At 49.4% G+C, this 6,043-nt stretch overlaps 1 pseudogene; it reads left to right on the top strand.

The window, feature by feature from the left end:
• Nucleotides 1–337: 337 nt before the first annotated feature.
• LOC102491012 (excitatory amino acid transporter 4-like) overlaps nt 338–6,043 on the top strand; it is a 10,654-nt pseudogene continuing 4,948 nt past the window's right edge.

Below are 6,043 nucleotides of genomic sequence, written 5' to 3'. Positions count from 1 at the left end.
TCAGTGAAATAGAGAGAGGGCTGGAGCCAGGAAATAGCCGAAACATCCATTCTTTGGTCATTTTCTTGCAGGGCTTCTTTCTAACCATGCAGGAGAGCGATTGGGGAGACTTTGATTCTTTCCTGCCAGGACGTGACCCTTGACCCTCAGGCAGTGTGCCAGGTGTCTCAGGGCAGGTGCGTCCTGTCCCAAGATTAATGTGGCCCTTTGCCTGCCTGCTGAGCTGCCTCTGAGCACTCACCACCCTTCCACCCTTCCACCCTTCCCAACCTCCCCATGCCTTCTTTCTGTCCTGTTCCTCACCAGACCGTGTCTCTCCTGTCCCTGCAGATAGACCATGAGCAGTCATGGTAACAGCCTGTTCCTGCGGGAGAGCGGCAAGCGGCTGGGCCTGGTGGGCTGGCTGCAGCTGCTTCAGGAAAGCCTACAGCAGAGGGCGTTGCGCACGCTCTTGCGCCTGCAGACCATGACCCGCGAGCACGTGCTGCGCTTCCTGCGCCGAAACGCCTTCATCCTACTGACCGTCAGCGTGGTGGTCATAGGTGAGCTCTGTCTTTGAGAGGGTGGGGGCTTCAGGGAAATTCCCAGCAGGCACTTCTCTTAGCTCTACCCCGTCATTCTCATTTGCAACACATATCCTCTATTCCCTTTATTTTAAGAAATTATTTTCTTTGGGACCAGCAGTTAGCATAATGGCTATGTTACTGGATGCCTATGTAGTCGACCATGGTTCGTGTCCCGGATCTGGTGGCTTAAAACTCACGCAGGGCATGTGTGCGTGCATGCCCAAGATCCAGAGAGGAGAATGAAGGAGAAGGGATTGTGGTGTGGCCGTCCCCCCTGGGGAGTGATTCCTCTTTCTGTCTCTCTGTCTCTCTCTATCTTTCTGGCGAGTGGTTTAAAAAAAGAAAGAAAGAAAGAAAGAAAGAAAGAAAGAAAGAAAGAAAGAAAGAAAGAAAGAAAGAAAGAAGAAAGAAAGGAAGAAAGAAAGAAATGATCTTTGATTTTATTTATTATTATTATTTTTTTTTGGAGAGATTTCTGCTATAGGGTGCGCGCTCAGGAGAGAGAAGAGACAGAGAGACAGAAAGCGAGAAATCCCCTCCCCAACATCCCCAGGGGATGGCCACACCACAATCCCTTCTCCTCCATTCTCCTCTTGGGATCTTGGGCATGCATGTACTCGCGCCCAGTGTGAGTTTAAGCTGGTGTGTTTAAGCCACTGGGTCTGGGACTCGATCGTGGTCAACTACATGGGAGTCCAGCAATGTAGCCATTATGCCAACTGCTGGTCCCTCCACCCCTTGTTTGAATATAACAGATATCTATTTATACATTTCTCCAGGCTGTTTATTTCACTCCCACCCTCACATACTCCTCTGGGAGCGGATGGACCCTGCTCGAGGTTGAGTGGCCTAGACTCCACTCCAGGAATTCTTTCTTTGACTCTAGGAGTCAGCCTGGCCTTCACCCTGGGTCCGTACAAGCTCACCTACCACCAGATCAAGTACTTCTCTTTTCCTGGAGAGCTTCTCATGAGGATGCTGCAGATGCTGGTGCTGCCGCTCATTGTCTCCAGCCTGGTCATAGGTGAGCATCCAGGACTCGGCTGCTCTCAGAGACCCATCTGCATTCCACACTCGAACTTGGGGACGAGGCTATTGCAAGAATGAGACCATGTTCCCAACTCCGCCCCTCCAATGTGGAATCTCCTTATAGCCAAACCCCAGGTCCCAATCAGACCCTGGTTCTAGACCACAGGACCCATTCCACTTATCTCAGTAGCCTTCTTGTACCAGAATTCTTTGAAAAACTTATGGAGAATATGTGTTATGAAAAAATTACACATGGGGTGGGGACCAGCAGTTAGCGTAATGGCTATGTCGCTGGACTCCCATGTAGTTGACTGCGGTTCGCATCCCAGACCCGGTAGCTTAAAACTCACGCCGGGCGCGTGTGTGTGCTTGCCCAAGATCCCAAGAGGAAAATGGAGGAGAAGGGATGGCGGCATGGCCATCCCCCCAGGGGCCATCCTTTCCCCTTTATTTCTTTCTCCTTTCAGGATTTTGGGCAGGCATGCACATGGGCCCAGCATGTTTTTTTTTTTTTTACAGGATGCCAGTCTTGTTTTGTTAGTTTTGCTGTAGAGTATGTGCACTCTCCTGAAAGAGAGAGATAGCAATAGGGAAAGTGAGAAATCGCCCCCTGGAGGGATGGTCATGCCATAATCCCTTCTCTTCCATTCTTCTCCTGGAATCTTGGGCATGCACACGCACACACCCAGCATGAGTTTAAGCCGCCAGGTCCAGGACTTGAACCGTGGTCAACTATATGGGAGTCCAGCAACATGGCCATTATACCAACTGCCAGTCCCAGTGCCCAGCATGTTTTTAAGCTGAGACTTGAACCATGTCATCAGCCATGTGGAATCTAGCACCTTAACCACCGTGCCACCTGCTGGCCCACGAAGTCATGCTTTAATTCCATGGTCAGCTATGTGGGAATCCAATGACATAACCATTATGCCATCTGCTAGTCCTGCCTGATGTGTTTTTCAGGCTGCCAGGTCTGGGGTGTGAACCATGGTTGGCTGTATGGGAGTCCAGCACCTTAACTACTACAGCACCTGCTGGCCCCAATAGATAAGTTCTTACAACACCAAGGCATACAACCATATCAGGTTTCTCTTTCAACTAGCCCATTCAAGTCCACCTCTTGACCCCATATAGTCACAATCTTCAGACCCCTTCCCCAGACATTTCTGAGATATTCCCTATCTCTGACCTTCTAAACTCCCCTTACTGGCCGTCACCAACTCTGTTTCACATTTGTAAGGATTGTGGTATGGCCATTCCTCCTGGGGTGTGATTTCTCACTTTCTCTCTGGGTCTCCAATGAGTGCACATGCCCTTTAACAAAAATCTCATTCTAAACAACAAAAACGTACCTATTACCCAGGTGAGCTGTGAATGAGCAGGAGGAGGGGTTTGTGGGGCCCAGACCCCTTTGTTGATGTAGGAGAAAGATCAAGCAGGGTGTTGGTATGATGGGTGGGGCCACATTTCTGTATGGGCAAAGCTTTGGAGATGCCAACTCCAGACCCACAGGGGAGGTCATGTGGGATCCCTGACAGGTGTGTGGTTTGCCCAGGTACGCACCTGTGGGCATCCTGTTCCTGATCGCTGGGTAGATTCTGGAGATGGAAGACATGGCCGTGCTGGGGGGGTCAGCTGGGCATGTACACCTTGACTGTCATCGTGGGCTTGTTCCTCCATGCCGGTGGCGTCCTGCCTCTTATCTACTTTCTCGTCACCCACCGGAACCCCTTCCCCTTCATTGGGGGTGTGCTGCAAGCACTCATCACTGCCATGGGCACCTCTTCCAGGTATGGCTTTGCCTCTATCCCTAGCACCCTCCCTGGGTTCATTCTTTGCCCCTATGGGCTTCTCTCGAGAGTCCTGCCCTCTCCTGCCATCCATATCTCTTCTGAGTTGTACAATGTCAGGGGCTCTTGAAGATCTCCAGGTGGCTCAGCACCTGGGGGCTGTATTTTTTTTTTTTAAACTTACAGCCAAATTATTTTTAAAAACATTTATGTATTCATTTATTTTTAATTCGACCAGGGGGAGACAGAGATAGAGATAGAGAGAGAGAGAGAGAGAAAGCCACCAGGTCCGGGACTTGAACTGTGGTTGGCCATGTGGGAGTGTTCAGTGCCTTAACCACCTCACCATCTGCTGGTTCCTGGGGGCTGGAATTTGTCCTGCGTTCTCCTAGTCTCTTTTTTGTCCTTCCCAGTTTAATTATGAAAAAATATTTAATTTCATTCATCATCATTATTATCTATTTGTTTTATTATTTATTTTAAAGAGATTTTTGCTAAAGGGTGTATGTGCTCACCAGAGAGACAAAGAAACAGAAAGTGAGAACTCACTCCCTGGCGATAGCCATGCCACAATTCCTTGTCCTCCATCCTCCTCTTGGGATTTTGGACATGCATGCACATGCACCCAGTGTGAGTTTTAAGCCACTGGGTCCAGGACTCGAACCGCAGTTGACTGTGTAGGAGTCTAGTGACGTAACCATCATGCCACCTGCTGGTTCTTAATGATTATTATTTTTTAATTTACGACAGGGCACATGCACTTACCAGAGAGAGACTCAGAGAGAGAGAGATAGAGAGAGACCCTCAAAGGGTCATCACACTGCAGTCTACCCCCATCAGCCATCCAGGGTTATGGGCATGCATGAGTGTGCCTGGAGCACTCAGGCAGACCTCAAGGTGTGAATATGGGGTCTTCTCACCTGGGCTGAGCACTGGGAGCATTGCGTGACTGTTAGCTCTTGGCTTTACATGGGTCAAGAGACCTTCAGCCTGAAGGGTCCTCATTGTGGTATTCTTATTCTTTTTCTTTCCTTTTTTTTTTTGAGATTTTTGTTATGGAGCACATGTGCTCCCTGGAGAGATAGAGAGAGATAGAGACAGACAGAAAATGGGAAATCACCCCTCGGGGGGCTGGCCATGCCACAACCCCTTCTCCTCCATTCTCCTCTTGGGATCTTGGGCATGAATGCATACTCTCCCAATGTGAGTTTCAAGCCACTGGGTCCAGGGCTTGAACCACCATCTACTACGTGAGAGTCCAGCAACATAACCATTATGCCATCTGCTGGTCTTATGGTGGTATCCTTTGTGTCCTGAGGAGCCCCCTTTCTCATGTCCTTCCATCAACCTCCAGATGTTACACCCCTGTCCTCTTTCTCTTGCTAGAGCTCCCATGTGGCCTCCATTATTGTTCTCAAGGGGAGCCCTCCTCTGGCCCATTGCTGCCCCAGCCCCACCTTGTCACTCTCCGTTCTCAGCCCTTGGGACTCTCTCCCCCAGCTCCGCGACACTGCCCATAACCTTCCGCTGCTTGGAGGAGGGCCTGGGTGTGGACCGCCGCATCACCAGGTTCGTGCTGCCCGTGGGGGCCACCGTCAACATGGACGGCACTGTCCTCTATGAGGCCCTGACTGCCATCTTCATTGCTCAAGTCAACAACTACGAGCTCAACCTGGGCCAGATGATGATGATCAGGTGAGGCGGCTTGAGGGGGACCTGCCAGCAGGTGAGACCCGAGAGATCATTGGCTTGGGTGAGGGGAAGAGGGAGCCAGCACAGCGGTTCCAGGGAGGCCCCCAATGTTGGAAAGGAACGTCCTCTGGGAAGAGAGTGAATGCTGGATGAGCTTACGGTGAGACATTTACCAAAGACTGTCAGAGTTGGCAAGGTGTTCTGGTCAGTTCTTTTACCTGCTATTGTGGAAGGGCCCTTTGTCTGGTACTTTTTTATCCATAGGAACAAGAGGAGTATCTTGGTTTCTATTATTTCAAGAACATTTACAACATTATGTTTCTTTGTTTATTACGTTTTCATTCATTTCTCAAGAGGAATGTCTATCCCTACAGAGAGAGAAAGAGAAAATACTCAAGTGTTATGATCATTATTGCATTTTATGTGAGAGAGAGAGCACACAAGTGAGCTTGAGAAGAATAGGGAAAAAGAGAGGAAGACAGAGAGAGAGAGAGAGAGAACGAACTGAGACATTAAGTCATCAGATTTAGGACTTGAACTGTGGTTGGCATGTGGTAGTCCAGTGCCTTAATCACCACACCACTGAAGAGACAGAGAGCAAGAAATCATCCCCCAGGGGGATGGTCGTGCCACATTCCCCTCTCCTTCATTATCCTCTCTGGATTTTGGGAGCACACACACACATGCCCAGCACAAGTTTCAAGCTATTGAGTATGGGACTCATATCATGGTCACCCATGTGACTTCAGTGCCTTAACCACTACGCCACCTGCTGGCCCCTTTAAAAAAATGATTTTTAACAAGATGGAGTCAATCTGGTGAGGCAGGCTCTTGTTACAGACCCACTAGCAATGTGGCCAGCTGGGAATGAGGACCAGTGCACTGACTTTGAAAAGTCTAGGTAAGATTTTTTTTTTTTTTTGAGAGATTTTTTCACTTAAGGGCACATGTGCTCGCCAGACAGAG

Source organism: Tupaia chinensis, unplaced genomic scaffold, assembly GCF_000334495.1.
Source record: "Tupaia chinensis unplaced genomic scaffold, TupChi_1.0 Scaffold143650_1, whole genome shotgun sequence".
NCBI classification, from domain to species: domain Eukaryota; kingdom Metazoa; phylum Chordata; class Mammalia; order Scandentia; family Tupaiidae; genus Tupaia; species Tupaia belangeri.
This window is presented reverse-complemented; position numbering and strand designations above follow the sequence as displayed.